This window comes from Perissodus microlepis, chromosome 1 (assembly GCF_051167445.1).
Source record: "Perissodus microlepis isolate ML-2025 ecotype Zambia chromosome 1, ASM5116744v1, whole genome shotgun sequence".
In the NCBI taxonomy this organism is placed as follows: domain Eukaryota; kingdom Metazoa; phylum Chordata; class Actinopteri; order Cichliformes; family Cichlidae; genus Perissodus; species Perissodus microlepis.
In genome coordinates, this window is record NC_140461.1 from 23,908,164 (window position 1) to 23,928,834 (window position 20,671).

General features: G+C 40.1%; 1 protein-coding gene across 1 annotated transcript in view; it reads right to left on the reverse strand.

The window, feature by feature from the left end:
- The window catches only part of gpc5a (glypican 5a), a 161,313-nt gene that overhangs the window by 31,868 nt on the left and 108,774 nt on the right, over window positions 1-20,671 (reverse strand). The gene's annotated exons all lie outside the window — the stretch shown is intronic.

Consider the following 20,671-nt stretch of genomic DNA (forward strand, 5'->3'; position numbering starts at 1 on the left):
GCAAAAAACGTCGGCATTCAGAGAAAGCCTAAAGAGGCCCATTACAATTGTGATAAGAGTAATTGCTATTTTAGTGACATCATCCTTTGGGTAATCTAACTCTTGATTGTTTACTCTCAGCTGAAATGTAACTGGATTAGATGCCTGATGTGATGAGCGTTTATCCGATTGTGAGACAGGAACCACTTTGATGGACCATTACTGCCTGATCCTCTACGGAGAACGCTCTTAACAAATAAAATGTTTATTCTATATACAAAAAGGTTTTTTATGAATTGTGGGAAACATAGGTGCAGACTTCAGTGATGCATTTGACATTCTTACTACTTACATACTTAATGTACTTTTTTTGTCAGTGTTGTTGTTACTTGACATTACACTCATACAGTAAACGATGATTTCATACATTATTAAAATGTAATATTACATTAAATTATTATTATTATTATTATTATTATTATTATTAATTACATGTAATTAGTAAATTACATTTCATAAACATTTCTATAACATTAAAGATTCGTTACAGTGAATTTGACTTAAGTTCATGTGCTAAATGATGTACCCTAATAAGGATACTGTAACAATCACAATCTAGAGATCTGAAAAATTAGTTTATTCAATATTTGCTAAATTAGATATTATTTTTGTGAAATAAAATGACATTCTAACCCAGGGGTGGGCAATTCCAGGCCTCAAGGGCCAGTGTCTTGCAGGTTTTAGATCTCACCCTGGGTCAACACACCTGAATCACATGATCAGTTCGTTACCAGGCCTGTGGTGAACTTCAGGACATGTTGAGGAGCTAATTTAGCCATTTAAATCAGCTGTGTTGGATTAAGGACACATCTAAAACCTGCAGGGACACCGGCCCTCGAGGCCTGGAGTTGCCCACCCCTGTTCTAACCCACTGGCTGGTGGCTGCTAAGCAACTAAGATGTCACTGTTCACCACATTTGCTTAACTCTGAATAGTGTAGAAGGAGTTTGTGGACGAAAAGTAGGACAGATTAAAATTTCATCTATTAAAGCAAGATTTAGAATCAGAATCAGGACCTTCTTTACTTTTAAAATGTTCATTTTTCAGCTCTTATGAATGTAGATACCAAAAGACTGGCCCACCAATAAATCGGCCAGGCTCTAAATTACATAATAAATTACTTTGATTTATTGTATAACACAGACTTTGGAGGCTACATCACGAAGCTGACTAAAACAGTGAGTTTTATAACCAAAAGTCTGTCCTAAATCTCCACAAAACAAAATAAGAAATAATAATTGTATTGACCAATTCAAACCAGAACTTAATTCAATCACCTAAAGCAACATCATGTAGGTTTCACATCCGCACACCACCTAAAATCCTCGTTATTTTGAGTTGCATCATGGAAATTAAAAAGAGAAATCGCACACAAAGAATTTGATTAGAAATCTGTGAGAGAATTTTCAGTAGAGGTTTTCAGGCCACAACTTCACGTACTTCCAAGGTGCACAGAGAGGAGATTCCGATTTGACCGAGTTAAAGCTAAATCAGCACAGGCAGCATAAAGAATATTACTCTTTCACCAATGGGTTTCTGCTTCTGGCTTTATCTGTCATCATAAAACACATTACACATTATGGTAAAACATTTCCATAAAAGCAAAGATGCTACTAGTCCCAACCCTCCCTAAAAAGAGCCAATCATCTGCTTTATAACCGCCAATCACAAAATGTAACTGAACTGTGTTTTTAGACTTCAACTGGCTAGTTGTATATCTGCTTGTTACAGTATTAAAGTATACTGAAGTATATGTCTCATTTTTAAAATTTTAATAAGCAATTCTAAAAATCTGTTTAAGCCAGGAAACTTGCATGTTAGGTTTGATTGTTGGCAGGAAGCAGGTTGATGCTATTAAACAGCTTGCCATCGTTGCTCCTATTAACAGGTTTTTACTGACACACAGTTTTATTACTGAGCTTTTTCCTGTTATGGATTTGGCAGACGTGGACACGAGGAGACTAATTCTCTAATTCAGTTCTTTAGAAAAAGGAACTTTGCTATTCCACAATGTGTTAGACGCTCAAAGTTAATTGAAATGGAATAAAGAAAACCTATTGAAGAACCCATAAAAGAAAGGTCTTCTGTGTATGCCAACTGCTTGAGTTTTGGCTTTTTGCTGCACATTCATTCACTGGAGGCAATCAATTGAAAATATGAACGTTGGCCTGAGATGCAAAACATTTTCTCTGACTCCAAGAGGAAGCACAAAAGCAAGTTAAACTGTTTGCTTTAATAAGACTGATGGGCTGCTCAGCTTTGCAGTTTAATGTTTTCTCTATGTTCTTGCATGTAGGTGTCAAAACTTTGAGCTTTTTAGGCTGAACCCCACAATTACATTGAAACTTCAACTGCTAAATTATTTATAACCCTACTTATTTAAAGTCCAGCTTCTGCAAGAACTGTTAATAGTAAAATTTTAAATGAATGTAATCCCAAAAATATTATTGGATCCACTTGGATTCTTATCCACAATAGTAGACAAATGTGTTATTGTTTTTTGAAAAAGTCACTTTTCACCTTCCTGTTTAACCTGGTGATGAGTACCAATTCAAATTCAAGTCTTTTTAAGAAAGGAGTTTTTTTTTTAGATCACCATATACAACTACATCCTTACTGCTTCCATAGGAATTAAGAGAGTAAGTAGCAGCCAGGTGCAGCTAATCATCTCTATAAAAGAAGTAGTTTTGGTAGTTTGCTTTCTGAACCATTCCAGTATAACACAATACCACAATCTTTCCAGGAGTGGAAGTCCTAGCAATCATTCACTCCAATGTCAGACTGTGGAGGTCTCAGTGAAACCTCAAAAAAAAAAAATTAAAGAGCTACATTTCAGACTCTGCAGGCCTCAGTTAACGTGTTAAATGTTAAAGTTCTTGACAGTACAATAAGAAAGAGACTGAACAAGTATCGTTTGTTTGGAAGGGTTGCCTGAAGAAAGCCTCTTCTCTCTAAAAACAAAAAAAAACATAGCAGCACAGCTTAGGTTTGCAAGGTTGCATTTGAAGAAACCACAAGACTTCTTGAACAATTACCTTTGAAACCAAAGTTTCCACCAAGTTTGGAGAAAACTAAACAGCATATTAGCACAAACACCTCATATCAGGAGTCGAGCACGGTGATGGAAGGATTATGATTATGGCTTGCTTTGCAGCAACAGGAGCTGGGTGCCTTGCAGTCATAGAGTCCACCTGAAACTCCTCTGTATGCTAGTCGTACGTGAAGCCATCTGTCTGACAGCGAAATCTTGGACCAAACTGGGACATGAGGATAATGATCCCAAGCACAGCCACAAATCTTCAACAGAATGGCTGAAAAAGAATCAAGGTGTTGCAATAGCCCAGTCAAGTGTCAACCAGATTAAAATGCTGTGCTGTAATCTGAAGAGAGCTTTGAATGGATGAATAGCCACCAATTTCTGAAACTGAACTGTGAACTGAAACATTGTTGCCAACATTCCTCCACAACAACGTAAGAGACTGAAAAAGTCGTAAAGAGACCGATTTCTTCAAGTTATTAGTGCTATAACTCGTTCTACAAGCTACTGAATCATTGGGGTCTAATTTACTTTTCACAGGACTCCCGTGGAGTCTTTTTTCATATCACTGTATATGTGTCTGTTCACATCTGTGCTCCCTGAAAGACTACACACAAAATTAAATTGAAGAATTCAATTATGAGCGACTTTTCTTCCAACAAGCACCCAAACCGTTCAAACCAAAATTTCTAACTGAAATGAAATCACTGCAGTTCCAGCTACTGTACCATGATCACTTTTATATATCAGCTGGGGAAGATTAGTGAAACTTGCAATCCAGTCCCACCAGCTTATCTGAATTAAGCAGCAGTATGTGAAACATATATATGTAAAGCTAAATGTGGTAAAACCGGCAGTGTGAAAGAGACAAGGAGATGAGTAAGAAAATGTTAAACAGATTTTTTCCACATTAAAATTTGAACATAGTGAACATTCTCCACTACTGCTTATGTAACAGCATTTATCCATTTTCTTAACAACTTCCAGGTCATGGCGAGTCTGGACCCTATGACTGGGACTGGGAGAGGTGAGGTACTGGACAGGTTGCCATTCTATCACAGGGCCAACAATAATTAGACATGCTCACATTCACACCTTTGGGCAAGAATCACTAATTAACCCAACACTGTACTTTGGTAGGAACCTGGAATGACAACAAACTCCACACACACAGGCCCCAGCTGGTCAGTGGAGCCAAACCTCAAACTCTGTTGCTGTGAGTTGACAAGGCTAACCACTTTACCACTATGCCATCCCTGTTATAGCATGATAAATAATAAAATAGCATAATCAGTTTGGGGAAAACTACGATTTCACAAACACAATCCTTTTCAATTCACCAGGCTGGAACAGAAAAGAAGTTGTCAAAACTGTATGAGCAATACATTTGTAAGTTAGGTCTCTAAAATGAGATGAAAGTAGTGTGGTCTGTTATCAGTGAATTCATCTCGTTGCTGAAGAGAATACACATGGTAAAAATAATTGGTTTGCTTTTTATAAATATTTTACTTGTTGTTTCTCCTATTAGGCAATGCAAGTACAAATTTCCATATCCGTGTTTGCAAAATGGAGAGAAAGACTTCATAAGCACCTATTATAAAACGATATATCAATATGTTTACTAGTTTTACAAGAAGAGTGAGACTGAAGGCTTGTATATATAATGGATGGCAGTCATAAATCCTCCTTCAGCGCTGAAGCATGAAATGATGAAGGTGAGCTTTGTGCAGTTTTCCTCTTCATTTTCATTTTTCACTGTTTCTTATCACAGGAAATAAGCACTTGTTTGCAAAGTTATGTAGTGACAAATTATATTTTTTAAAGAAGTGTTTTTCCAATGAGCAACTTTGACCTAAAACTCAGCATAAGTGCACTACATCAAATGTATTATTTGAGAGTAATATTTAGTAGGGGCTGAGTCATTGTGGACATTTTTATAGTTTATAGTTAGTGTTACTTGAATTAGCCTTTTATAACATGCATTTCAATGTAGTATAAAAAAACTAATATCCACGTGCTGTGTGTGTTTATGCATGTGTGCACACAGTGTTGTGACATTCAATCACTCTGATGTTGGAAAATGAGTAATTGTGGGTCTTGAGGAGGCAAACCCAGGGAAAAAAGTGTGACTCCCAAAGGGGGATCACAGATCACTGACATATCTGCTCGCTGGCACTCTGATATCTGACTGATAGGATCATGTGGTTGCAATACTGCACACTTTCTGTTCTAGATTGTAATCACTGAGAAATGTACAGTCTTATTCGCAGTCTCTGCAGATCAAGGAGCAGATGTTTTTTTCTTTTCTGGTTCATTTGTGAATTTCACATTTTGAGAGCTTTTGCATAAGTACTAGACCAAAATAAATGGCTGCAAATTAACACAGTATTAGAAGACGTAAAACGTGGCCGTGAAGTATAAATCAGAAGAGCGCAGATGCAGTGACAAATGTGCAAGCTGTTTCCTTTTTTGAGATATTTATTCAGCCAGTTAACTACAGTCTGAAGCACCTGGAATGGTTAGAAGGGGGAAAAATGTAGCGTGATGTCAGTGGCAATTTGGTACAGTGGGTGAAAACATCTCATCAGTAAGTGAGGTCAAAGGAAATTGGCAATAGTTGTTAACACTAACAGGAAGGACATGAGTTAATGAATAAAAGTGCAGTACAACGGCAAGGTGCAGGGGAGCATTCACTGCCACATCTTGTTGAACCTTGAAAATGTGCGGGTCGCCGCACCAAAGGACCCTACAAGGTTCAACTGCTGTCTGCTATTGGGGAGGAAATAAGGACAGAGAGAGTCTATGTTCGCCAGACCTACAGTACACTGCGCATGATGGCATAGAAGTAAACATTTCTCACACAGAAAACCTCTGATTTCTGTTGCACCATGTTGCTGTGGGATGAGAATTTATTGCAAATAGCATCCTGGAACTATCCAGCCTGTGTCGGAGGAGCAAACAATGGTGCTGTAATTCTGTTAGCACTGTTTCTTGGCATATACTAGGCCACCTAACGCCAAGTGAGCATCATTTAAATGCTACACCATTCTTAGCTGCTGACCAAAAGCATCTCTTCATGGCTGCAGTCTACCCGTTTTCAATAGGACACCTCCAGCAGAATAATGAACTATGTTACAAAGCTTCCATTATCTCTGCAAGCTTCCAGGGAAATCACAATGACTTCAGTCTACTCAACTGGCCTTCCATTCACCGGGAATCAGCCCAGTACAGCACCTTTAAGCTGTAATAGAAGATCTGCTGCATGAATGTGTAAGGGACAAAACTTGGAGGAACTGAAAGGTGCTATAACCTGAGCATTAACTCAATTTTTTTTTTTTTTTGCCTGTCCCTTTTGGTTCTTTAGCCGTCAGAATTGTTGTCTGAAGACCAACAAGGATACCCAATGGATTTACTTTGCCAAATGGATCATCACGGCCTTGCTGTATTGGTCCATTTGATCGACCTTTGTTGTTATTATTTATTTTATTTTATTTTCAGTTGTTACAGATGGGACAGACATGACTGAGGGATAGGAAAGGGGGAAAGAAAGATGAAGGAAAAGAAAAACAGAAGGGAAGAGGGACAGTGAGAAAGGGCACTTTAAAAGAAAAACAAAAATCCCCTGGATCACCTGTTGAGAGAAAAAGAAGAGAAAACAAGAAAAAAAAACAGAGCAACATACTAAACACAACACCATCACGTTAGTCTAGCTAAGTGTAAACAGCAGTAAATACTAAATATTGAATGTTGTTGTGTAGCAAGCAGGACCGACAGCGCTTTATTGGCTGCTTGGAAATAGCAGCCAATAAAGGTGTAGTTTATATCTATGAACAGTGAACACCTGTGTGCTTCAGCGCGCTTGTATTCAAAAGGTTTCCCCATGTAATGGTCTGCTAGAGGATGTAGAGAACCATAGCCCCGTCCCCCAGGGCATGAAGCAGGCATGGAGGAGATCCAGGCTCCAGACATCCAGAGGCCCCAGAGTGCGAGAGCCCAAGGAGGACCACCGGAGGGGCATCCGTGCCACCCTCCCCGGAAGAGCTGAGGAGAGCCCCAGATGAGGGGTCACCCAGTAGTCACGGAGCAGAAGCCAGAGGGGCCTGCAGTGGCGTGCCCGCCGGGCTCTCAATTTCTATGAAAATTCCTTATAAATTCATTTCTATGGAGTGTTTTTTTCCTAAAGATAAAAAAATAATAATCTCTGAATAAAAATAAATAGTAAATTAAAAGCCTCTGGCTCTAACTCTATTAACTCTAACTCAATAAAAGCCTTGTTAGGAAGACATTTCCATGCATTGCAACTGTAGAGATTTAAATTTGAAATTGTCACAAGAAGATTTAAAAAAAAATAGCTTAAATGTGATGCATGCCCTTGCACAATGAGATGCTAAATATCTGCAGCGTTTACAGTTGCGAGGCTTTATGTGTCTGTGCATGTGTGATATGAGCAAGGAGACAGGCAGACGGTCTGTTGACAGTTTTTTTTTCCAACGCCGTAGTGTCAAAACCGTGCAATCGAACTGCACAGGTGTGTGCTGACATTAAAATGAAGGCCAACTTCAAAGGAAGGACTTCATGCCCCCGTACCGTTTTTTTCTTATCTGCGAGTTGGTTTGAAACTAAGAAGTTCACAGTTAAGAGTTTTATAAAGCATCTCAAAGGCCACAAAATTTATTTTTTTTAACGTCATTTCGCTAACGTAGACCTTGAAAACAGGCAATTACAAGCAGATTCTTTAATTTGTGTGAATCTGCTGAAGCTAGACAACAGTGAAATTGGATTTTGTGTTCATAGCAATAATGTGTGTCTATGTGATAAATCTCAACCACCATCTAACCCCCAAAAATGCAACATCAAAGCTGTCGTCTTAGCTCATGGCCATGACAAACATCAAGTTGCTTCACCAATGTTTCATTCCTGGATATCAGCTTTTTCCATTATTTCTCATCCATTATCACTGAAGGTCAACACAGGACATCAGTCTGAGTAGATTCAGACACCTTGTTCCTGTTGGGCGACTCGGATTTTCACTGGTTCACCTGGCTTGTCTCTGTCAGCGAGTGTGTATAGCGTATGTGTGGGAGTGTGTGTGTGTCCATGCATGCCTGTGTATAGATGTGGCTGTGGGTGTGCATACTATTGGAAATGAGGGTGAGCAGAGGGCTTCTGCAACACATAGACTAGTTTTCCTTTCTGCCTGGCAGGGCAGGCAGACGGAGAGGAGGGATGATGGGAGTGCAGTGCGTGGGTCTGCCAGGGCTGCTGAAGCACATCTAAGGATGACCTTGAAGGTCCAAAGATGAAGGCTGAACGAAATTTTTAGAGGACATGAAAAGGAAGGAGACAAAACCTGCCTGTCATGTCACTTTGCTGACATGCAGCGTGGGTCTACTTTCATGTCCCGCAAACTGCGATTACGCTACACTGTAAGAACAAAAAAAAATGATAACATTCGTATTCAAAATGATGACTCATGTTTTTGGAGGTGAAGAGTATAAGTTAAGAGTGCAATAAGACGTCCTCACATGCTAAGAGTAGAAGTCCTTATGCAGTCACCACAAGTCAACAACTGTCCATGTAGAAAAGCCGCCATCACTCGGGTGAGAGTTTCTGCATGGAGAGTGCTGGAGGGTATACAGGCTCTCTGCTCTCAAAGTTAAAGGTAAAGTAACAAATTTTTTGAAACTGTTTAATAGAAAAAAGAATACTGTAGTCATAAATACATACTGAATAGCGTTTAATTACGTCTCCCTACAGACTGATGCACTCTCATAAAATTAGAATTAATCCATTAACACATTAGAGCAGGTGCCGTTTTGTGCAAGCCGCCATGTTGCCTGCCATCTTGAATACAGTGACCGAGATGGGCATTCCACCTTATCATGTTTTATGATTCCACCTTATCATGTTTTATGACAATTTAAAGATCACAAATGGTTCTTTCTAACTAGAGCTGACCATTTAACATTTGTACATGTATATTTTCATAATCTCCTTCTTATTATGTCTTTCGCCTCCACCTCCTCCCTCACTTCCGCCTCACCTCCAGAACTGCAGTCAGGGCTCTATAAAAATGTGCATAAACACGCTAACTTATTCTCACAGTTACTTATTGTCAGCAGATTAGACATGCAACCCTCCCGCCTCCGGACGGCAGACAGCGAGCTGGCTAAACAACAACAACAGCTGTTTTAATCTAATTTTATTCCAGCTAATGTTAGGCTCGACTCGAGTGTCACAAAAATCACATTTTCCCTCTGATAAACCGCTGATTAATTCTCACACCATATGAGAGTTTATTCGCCGACTGTCTGAGTCCAGCAACGATCTACTTTAAAGAAGGTTTCACTAACACTAGCTAAGAACCGCTAACAGAGGTTAATAGAATAGAATAGAATAGAATTCAACTTTATTGTCATTGCACATGCACAGGTACAGGGCAACGAAATGCAGTTTGCATCCATCCAGAAGTGCTTTAGCCAAAAAGATTAAAAAAAAAAAAACGCTAAATAGCAGATTCTGGAGAGACACTGAGCCTCGCGCTGTTCACGCGCCGCCATCTTGAATCAGAAGCTAACCGTATCACTGTTATTGGTCTGTGACACCACTTAGAGCTTGAACTACAAAACAGACTGCACACTGACAGAGAAGAAGTAGAAAAGCACAAAGTCTTAGGTAGCAAAAATAGTATCCCTTGCCAACAGATTCAGATGGTATCTAATTTAAATCAAGATCTGTGATTAGCAGCGCTACTAAGCTAAGCTCAGGGCTGGTTATTTTAAGAACTGCTACCCATTTGCTTATTACACTTAAGTTACTGCAAAATCATTTGCATTTAGCAACAATACTAAAATGTGCATCTGAAAGCCTGCCAGAGTCAAAGCCTGTTGATCTTTACAGGCTTGTTTTACCAAAAGCAAAGGTTTAGCATTCCTTCTAGAGGAGAAACTAATGAAAAAATATGAAAAAATATTAACACAAGGGGAGAAAAAAATAAATAAATCAGAAAATTACATTAACAGCAGTAAATATAAAACATGTGACTCTAAACAGCTCGACAGTCAACATTAGACCAATGCTCCCAGTGACATCGCGTCATAAAATAAGATTTGCACTTGATCTTTTGTGAAAATAAATATTCATGGGAAAGCTAATGAACCATTTTAGGATCACAGTTGAGCTTGCGACAGCAAATTTGTGGGAAGTCGGTATAGACTTGAAAACATGAATTTGGTAGCACATACAGTTGAGAGAGAGAGAGGGAGAGGAAGAGTTGGAGAGATGAAGAACAGCGGCAGAGGGAAGACAGTGATTGCTGAACTATCAGAAAATAAGTTGTCTAAATAAAACATTCGGCACCAGTGCTTACTGACAGAGCACAGTTTTGGTAGACGGTGCCATGTGTCTGACACTGGGCTGATTATTAAAACCGTTCACACAATGATGTGTGCTTGCCCTTTTCATGGTTCATTAACACGATGAGATGTCCTTCCACATTCAAGCCGCAGCTCATTAAGCCAGCCATCAAATCATGCCAAGTATGAGAAAATGATTGAAAAACAAGAATGTGCCGCTGAAGATAATGACAACTTACTGTGGTTAAAAAGCTTTGCTTGTAAAAAACACAAACACCTGGGAGGGAAATGATAAAGAAAATGCAAGGTTTCTATTATCGTACAAGAAAAATGTCATTATGTTTACTGTGGCAAATCAAAAAGCAATTGCATTTCATTTTCATCCAAGCATGTTTGTGTCAGAGCAGGCAATGATGGTCAAAGCGCACACGCTAGGTGTGTATTTCATCTGAAGGAGAATTCAATCTACGCTGTGACCATATGTTAATACATAACTGATATTAATCTGTACGCTTTCATCTGCCTGCTTTGCCGCTTATTGGTGTGAAGCTGTGTTTTGTTTTGTTTTTCTTTATGTAAGTAAGCAACCAAAAAAATGTCTTTTACTGTATATTTAAGGAAGGGAAAGAAGTATGAAAAAAAAATTAAAGTTGTGGGCAGTTTTGTCAAACAAAGTATGTTTTTGATGACATGTAATTATGCTAAAGACATGTAACAATAAACCAAGACATAATGTTCTTGCAGGGTCACTAATTTGGCAGAGTCTTGCATTACATAGGCATTTTAATGTGCATTTAAATGTGGTTCTGCAGTTTGATATAACTTTAATGCATAAAATCTTGGATGTTTAAAAATGCCAGCACAGCTTTACACAGCACTGTTATTTTGCTTACATTACCCTCCTAATTTCACTTTGATAACGACCATTTTGATAGGTCTCACACATCTGTCATTTCCAGTAGTTGAAAGCAGGCTTAGTTAGAGAAAGGTGCATGATTATCCATATAAGTTAGATAAGCCCACAGAAAACGGGGGAGGCATTCGTGATGAGTCACAAGAGACTGATTACATAAACTAATCCCACCGCAGCGAAGCTAAAACCTTGAACAATCTGCAGATGAGTAGGAGGTAGTGGGGTTAATATGCTTTTGGAGATAGTTCAGTAATCTAGGGCATGTCAAGGTAACCTAAATGCAACTGAGAAAGCAACATTAACATAAAGCACATCACATGTCCACAAAAAATAAACGTGGATCTAAAGTTACCAAGGAAACAACCATGAAGCTCATACTCAGGCTCTGGTGGAGAGAAGAAAAGTGAAAATCACAGGGAAGGTAGCAAATTAGCTGTGTTATGTGTATTTCCTAATTTATTAGCATTTAGAAAATGAAGGCGGCACAACTTAAATCATGTTGTCCTTTTTTGTCTACCATATCTGCAGACATTACAACTGGTTAACCCTGCTGAGTTTGAATTGAAATGTTTGTGTAATTTATTGCTCATAGTAGCATTGCATGTGTCTGACTGCATACATCAGGTTTTTCAGGGGGGAAAAAACCAAATCAAATCACACTGACGATGTAGACGTCTCAAAAAAACTCAAATATGTTACTCCTGGTGTTACAGGGTTAAGCAGCAACACTACTGAACAGCCAGCGGAGTGTGTTCATTTTCCAATAACTGGCAAAACCTTTTCCTCAGTTTTTTAAGATCAAGATAAATCAATTGAATATGAGGGGTTGTATCTCTGGCTGTGGTATAAAAACAAAATAGATTTTTAAACATAAATCAACACTATTTGATGTCCATCACATTCAGGCCAACAAAGGCCAGAGCAACTTTTTCCTTCTGCTGCCTGCTACATTTGAGTACGAGCACATCTATTCACTTATAAATAACAGAGCCTAGCGAGGCCTGTCCACCACACGGACCTGGCTGAAAGAGTTGAAAGAGTTTTTTTTCTTTAATTTGTTCTCGGTCTTTAAAATTTAAACAGGTATGAATGCTTTGCCTGTGCATTGCCCCAAATATATTTCTAAACACAGTGAAATCGATGGCACGTTTGTACCTGCGCTTGTAAAAATAAATTAAAAGCATGTAATTAAAACACTGCCAGACGAACTTCTCAAAAATGCTGAATTAAGAATATACACTCGTGATAAAGTCATTTGCTACATAAGGCACACACGCCCGCACCCCCACCAAATGGCAGATGGTGTCTTTTTCTGGCAGTCTCTGGCAGCCACATCATCTGTCTGCTGATGACAGGAGCCATTTTACTAATGTACTCATGAATGCTTTGTATGTCACACAGCGTCCTTGACACTCACCCCGACTGTCTCATTTACATTTATATAATTATAAATATAATATTAATAATACAGCTACAACTGTCTCTTTATTTTCTTTGTATAATACCATCTAAATATTAAGGCCTTATATACCTAAATACAGTGCCTTTGCTGGCTTATTTAGCTTTGAACACCCAGGCTCCTGCAGATATCCTGCCACCAATCTGTTATGTGGCCTTTTGATAGCTTGCCCCCTTCAGTTCTAGTTATTCTCCCTCCATTTGTTTCCATCCAGCCGGATGTTTCCACTCCAAATAGCTTTCCTGTGTCATTTCTGCAGATCCTCCTGTCATTCAGCTTGACAGTTTGCGTGCAGATGACTTGACTGATGGTTGCCCTCCCCTCATAAACCTGTACCCTAGTCTTCATGCGGGTCTGACTGAAAGCGTTAAAGCCTGCAGAACAGCACAAAGGGGGCACACTTCTTTAGTTTCTAGGGAGTCTCTGAGTGTGTTGTTGACCTTGTATTCTGCAAGTCCTCGAGGGCTGTGCTGTCTTATGGTTGTTCAATCAATTTCACATCTGGCAAATGATTTATTGCAACATATTACAACTGGTCAAAATCCTGTTAAAATAAGCAATCTAAGGATCATCTGTGTAACACTGACAAAGTTTAATTTTCACATTTTTTTTTTTATTAATCATGGTGACAGATACTGTGTACATAGTTTTAGTAGCTGTGTATTATTTTGCAGTATCCCCTTAAGTGCAAAGTGCATAGTTAAAATACCTCTATTATATCATCTATTCCACTGCCTACCTGTGCCACTGTTAAAGCTGCTATCATCAGAGTTATTACTTATCTATTTATAGTTTCAATTATGATAGAATAGAGCATATTTTTATACTCTTTTATTCTAATAGTATGACTTAAGTCTGTATACACGAGAGCCAGCTCTAACTTCACTAAATAGCAAAATACTACATAAATATGTGTTGTTAAATACTTTTTCACAGCATTACTTTACTGAATTTTTACTGATACAATAATATGTAAGTAACACCATAAATAGTGTAGTGGATCCATAGTGAGGTGGTTAACACGTGTACCTAACTCCTCCTCCAAGAGGAGACACAAATCCCAGATTGTAAAAAAATCTGCCAAATCAACTATGCAGATCCACCTTGTGTGAATAAGGGAGCAAGTGAAAGAAGCTTTAACCCATAAATACTATAACTGTCACATGGAGCTTTTTCTGATTTATGAGTACTTTAATTTTCAGAACTGTTTTCATACTTTTAATTAAAATCTTCTCTCACTGAAAACAAAAAAACACTCAAATGATAATTCTGAAGCAGTAGTATCACCAGAACCAGTATCAGAAGCATAAACCTACAAGTTCTAGCATATCCTTACATGCTAAAGACGGAGGACAAGAGCAGTAGAAACTACATGAGGCATGTGGAAGATGGCAACTAGCGCAGCTGGCGTGACAGCTCCTTCCTGACTCATTCAAAAAAAAAAGGTGAGAAGGTGGGGTAAGTACTTTGTGCTGTTATAATAAAACACAGATTTTATTTGAGACAGTTGCTTTGCTGTTGTGCAATCAGTGTCTGATGTTAGTCAATGACTAACGTTATATAAACACTTAAGCTGATGTAGTCCTGTTAACATTAACATTGTTAACATTTTACATAAATGGTTTCCCACCATCAAGTCGATGATTTACAATGGCATGTTAAATGTTTAAATAGAAGGGATAAGGATTTAGCTTTTTTTTCAGTGATAATAGTAAATCATGTCATTATACTGGTACCATCTCTTAAGCTTCTGGTACTATGATTCTTAGAGAAGGAAACAAGACTTCTGTAGCTCATCTTGGTTCTGTTTTTAGGATTTAACGAGTCTGACCAATCACATGTATTTTCAGAGAGGAAGAAATTCAGTTGGCTGTTGAAAAAATTAAAAAGGGCAACAACTGCCTAACAAAGCAAAACAACCAAAAACAGAAAGTGAGACTTACCCCCTCCCAAAAAAAAGAAAGAGAGAGAGTCCTAAATATAGTCTGACATTAAAAGCAATTAAATATGTTGATATGAAAACTGACTTTGAGAAATGGAGTGAAGTTGGTGACTGTCTCAAATTAGATTCTTCTTCTCCTGGTCATGTAAGCTGATGACTACATTTCCCATTGCAAAATGAAGGTAACATTTAGCTACCTAATAGCCACAAACACAACTTCCTGGGCTAGGTTGCCAGCAGCTACCTCTTTACAGTCTATTATTCAACCATAGTGATAGGTAAGACGTAAGCCTCGGGAGGACCGCTGTATTTTAATTTTTTCCTCCTCATTTTCTAACTTTCTGCCTACTGCTCCCTAAGGTTATATTTTTTTATTGCAGGGCTTATACTCTAAGTATAAGCCCTGCAACAGGGTATTATGTAAACTGAGTCTTATTGCAGTGCAGTGTATGATGTGAGTTCTTCTACCACCACTGTCTAATCCAGATTGTATTCAAGTTCATCTGTTTCAGCTTGAAATTGTTGCAGTGACACTTCTGTCTCTGTCTTCAGTAGCTGCTGCATCTTTGAGCCTCTGGTGTTGTTTTCTATCCCCCACTGAGCTTTGTGCTTGCACTGACACACCTGTCCCTTCAACTTCAAGACTCTGATGTCTGACAGGGATTTTCACGGCACACACTAGCTGGATTGTGCCATTGCCCTGTCAAGATTTTTAACGATCTTTACTGTCCTCACTTGGGAGTCAGACTGAGAGTCTCTTGTTATTTAAACGGTTCATTTATGCAGCTCTGTTTCTAGTCTTCAGCCAGTAGGTGTGGATTGTTTCAGCACCCAGCTGCTGCTATAACGGCGATGGATTCCTGACCGCAAAGTTAAAGAGGGCTGTTTGTGTTCATTAGCATCTACGTTATTAGGATCACTTATTAGGATACCAAAACATTCAAATTTAGGTTTACAGGTCAAGTCCAAAAGTTAAACCTTGTCATGTTACAGCTCCTCAATATTAATCACATTCAACACAATCTGAACTAAAAACTACAGGACTATAAACCAAGGACACTGTGAATTTGAGTCCATCTACGTAAAATATACAAGTGATGTCGAATAATGACTTGATTGTTAAAAATTCATTAAATTTTAGAAGATAAACAGATAAATGTAACAGCAGAGACTAGTTCAGTAGGTCAGTTTAATTGAGTGATGATGAGGCAACCCAGGAGTCCGCGCAGTGAAGTGCACTGGTCAACAGCTTATGAGAAACACTTGTGTAAATGATTCTGATCCCATTATATTCAGCTCAGAGGAGGCTGGGAGTCACAGCAGGTTACCTAATTTGATCTCATACTGTAATGAGGATAAACATCTTTATAATAGGTGCAGCCAAGTACTGCTGGACCTGGTAGGAAACTCTGAAGGGCTCACTGTGATAGCCCTATTACCGTATACTGTATGTCCAACAAAATGGCCTTGATGTAATTCTCCATCTCTCAGATCCCTCATTTAAGAGCTGGAACATATACATGACTGTAAAGCATGATGGAAAATTGCTTTTACTAAATGTGTGCTCATCCCCTGTTGACTGCTGTTATGGCCATTATCGCTTAACATTAGATAGTGGAGGAGTTCTAGATACAACAGCTAGTGTACTTCCCAGTCATTTAACACAGGCCTGAGTGGTATGAGCTCAGATAACGCTGAACGTTATCCTGCTGAGACACTACTGGTTAATAAGAATCACGCTAAAGGAGCCGCTTCCCTTCCTCTCGTTGTGCTTATTTGCTAGAAATCGATTTGTGTCTCTCCTGCTGCCAATGCGTCTGACAGTTGTCTTTTTGCATTCACACTGCAAGCAATCACACTGACTCGTCTGACTGAACTAACTGCTAAGCTATTCCAGGCCAGATAGGAGGTCTCTTATTGAGTATTGGCATAGGAGCACAAAAACGCTCACAGATGTTCTCCGCTGCAGGTATTGTTTAAAGGTCATCCGATTCTAAGATTAGTTTTGAATACCAGGAAGTCGACGAGCCCCTCGTTGCTGCTTTGCCTAGAATGGAACTGTTGTAATCAGCTAAAAGCAGCAGATAAGTTTGCAAGAAATACCTTGTTAGCTGTCCAAAGCTACAGGGGTTACATGTCAGTTTGTCAGACACAAACTTCAGTTTAGAAGAATTTTTCTTCTAGCAACAGGGTTTAGGGATTTCCATTATGCTGTGAAATATCCAAGCATGCCCTGCAGGGCTCTCTGTAAAAACAGCATGTCTTGAAGCATGCAATACAAGGAACAATCAGTACATAGCAAAGTGATATTAGCACCAAGCTAGCATAGCTTGCAAGTCATCCCATCGCCTACAGTGTTAGCAGAAAATAGCCAGGCATACAAGATTGTAATGCCACATTTTCAGCAAAAATTAGTTTAGTTTTGTTGTAAAAGTTTCAGTTTGTGGTTCAATTCATATGTCAACATGTGCAAATTCCAGTATTCATTCGAACTACATCAATTCTTCATACAACTTTCCTGAGGGTAGCAGCATGTGAACGCAAAAGCCGAAGTAGATAAAAGCATTGCTAAAACGTTCTATCGGCAAGATCTATCCAGCAAACCAAGACTCAGAGGGAAGCAGCTTTTAGGGGGTACACATTTAGACACAAGAAGCCCTTTCCACAGATGGTGAAGTGAGAAATAACACTCATGTCTGAAACATTACTCACAGTTGTTAAAGGTATGCTAACGTCAAGGATGCATACAGCTCCTCCTCCCTCCCCCCACTTGGTAGGTCAGATCATAACCTGATTCACCTCACCCCCCGCTATGTGCCAATTGTGAGGAGGGAACCTGTGACCACCAGGACTGTTAGGAGGTGGTCAGAGGAGGCAATAGCGGAACTACAGGGCTGTTTCGAGGTGACCAACTGGGAAACACTCTGTGAGCCTCACGCCGAGGACATCAATGGGCTTACTGAGTGTATCACAGACTACATAACTTTCTGCACCGACTCCATTGTTCCAGCTCAGACTGTTCATTGTTACCCAAATAACAAGCCGTGGGTGACTAAGGACATCAAAGCCCTCCTCAACAACAAGAAGAGGGCTTTCAGAGGGGGCAATAAAGAGGAGGTGAGGAAGGTCCAGGTGTTACTAAAGGACAAGATCAGAGAGGCTAAGGACAATTACAGGAGGAAGCTGGAGTGGAAACTCCAGCAGAACAGCATGAGAGAAGTGTGGAGGGGCATGAAGACCATCACTGGATTCAGGCCAACCAACAGCAGGGGAGCTGAGGGAGGTGAGAATAGAGCTAACGAGTTGAATCTGTTTTTCAATAGATTCGACACCACAGTGTCTGCTCCCACCCCCACAACCTCACCTGTAGTCAGCCTGGTATCCAGAGCCACACCACTGCACTGTGCCAGCCTCTCTCTTCACATGGCGCTGTTGCCTCCTGTGAGAGTCCTGTCACCCCTCCCCCACCCATCACCTTCACTCAATACCAGGTTGAGATGCAAATGAGGAGACTTCACTCAGGCAAGTCTGCTGGACCAGACGGAGTGAGTCCCCTCGTCCTCAAGACCTGTGCCCCCCAGCTGTGTGGAGTCTTTCATAAACTGTTTATGCTGAGTCTGAGTCTGCAGAGGGTCCCAGTGATGTGGAAGACATCATGCCTCGTCCCTGTACCAAAGACGCCACGTCCCAGTGGCCCCCAGGGATTACAGGCCCGTGGCACTGACCTCCCACATCATGAAGACCCTGGAAAGGCTCATCCTGGACCAGCTGCGACCCATAGTAAGACCACACCTGGATCCCCTTCAGTTCGCTTATCAGCCTCGTCTCGGAACTGAGGACGCCATCATCTACCTGCTCAATCGTGTCTACACCCATCTGGACCAGCCGGCGAGCACTGTGAGGGTCATGTTTTTTGACTTTTCTAGTGCTTTCAATACCATCAGGCCGACCCTCCTGGGTGATAAGTTAGCAGCGATGCAGGTGGATGCTTCTCTGGTGTCCTGGATTGTTGATTACCTGACAGGAAGACCACAATATGTACGTCTTCCACAGTGTGTGTCTGACAAGGTGATCAGCAACACAGGGGCACCACAGGGGACTGTCCTCTCCCCCTTCCTCTTCACCCTCTACACCACAGACTTCAGCCACTGCACAGAGACCTGCCATCTTCAGAAGTTTTCTGATGACTCTGCGGTGGTTGGATGCATCAGCAGGGATGATGAGACAGAGTACCGGGCTGTGGTCGACTCCTTTGTCACGTGGTGTGAGCAGAATCATCTGCAGCTCAACGTGGCAAAGACCAAGGAACTGATCGTGGACTTCAGGAAGACCAGGAAACACTTGACCCCTGTTTCAATCCAGGGGGTCAGTGTTGACATTGTGGAGGACTATAAATACCTTGGAGTACACATTGACAATAAACTGGACTGGGCTAAAAACACCACAGCACTTTACAGGAAGGGCCAGAGTCGTCTCTATTTTTTGAGGCGACTGAGGTCCTTCAACATCTGCCAGAAAATGCTCAGGATTTTCTATGAGTCTGTTGTGGCCAGTGCGATCCTCTATGCTGTTGCATGCTGGGGGAGCAGGCTGAGGGTCGCAGATGCCAACAGACTTAATAAACTAATCCGTAAGGCCAGTAATGTTGTGGGGATGGAGCTGGACTCCCTCAAGGTGGTGTCGGAGAGGCGGATGCTGTCCAAGATAAAGACAATGTTGGATAACACCTCCCACCCACTCCATGACATGCTGGTCAGTCACAGGAGCACGTTCAGTGAGAGACTGAGATTACCGAAAAGCACCACTGAACGACACAGGAAATCTTTCCTGCCTGTGGCCATCTCCCTGTACAACGCATCCACTTAACACACTGGTTACTGCTACAAATACACGTTTCTTTTCCAGCGATTTATTTATTTATGAGTGACTTATGTATGTATATATATGTATATATTGTACTATTCTTAGTTAGCGTATTGTCTGTCTTGTCTTAATGTTGGTTTATAATGGAGCACTGTAACAAAAAATAATTTCCCCCAGGGATTAATAATGTATTCTGATTCTGATTCTGATTAAACACTGTTGGTAAGTGTTAGGTTGGCTTATAGCTGAAATATATGTGCTTTTTGCACCATTATTTACCAGTCATCACCAGTTTTCTGTGTTGCTACTTTTGTGTTTTTATTAAACTGCCCCTTCTGTAGATGGCATTGAGTGGGACATGACCAGGTGCAAACAGTTTTCACCGTGATGAGTCAGGAGCTGCCCACCTAGCGGCTACTTTAACCGTTCAGTGTCAGTCCTGTGGAGATGGAGATTATGATAAAATTATACTTTACAATGCAGCCGCACAGAGGCAGGAGCATGACTGTAACATTGCTTGTTCTTTTGCAGTGTGTGATGAATAATAACTAAATGACTACATTTGCAAAACTGTATTTATTATATCCAAAGCCAAGCTAGGCAAAAGTTCTTATGTGAGTAACCCAGGTGTATAATGATCTCATCGGGTTCATAAAGAAAGGCTGCAGGAGGTGCCCGTTAGAGTCTCCGACTTCACCTCATTTGGAGACATTAAGGTCTGGATATCAAAGCTGGAATCAGTCTTCCTGCTGTTTTTTGGGGAACGTAAAGGGGTTCAATTATTCCGAGATCTGAATTCGTGCAATAAAAACATAAAAAGAGTTTTACCTCGTGTCTGTGGAGCCGCATCGGTTCAGGCTGTGGCTGTGCGTGCTTTGTAAAGTACAGCTTTTTTAAATGAGTATTCCAATTATCAATATTATAATTGGTAGTTATGATGCCGGTTATGATGCTTGACATGCTCTGCAATCAGCTGCAATACACAACAATTTGATCTTACAATGGTTTTTAAATTGAGGTACTCACCAGCATCAAATGTTAATTTAATTTAATTAAGGACTAA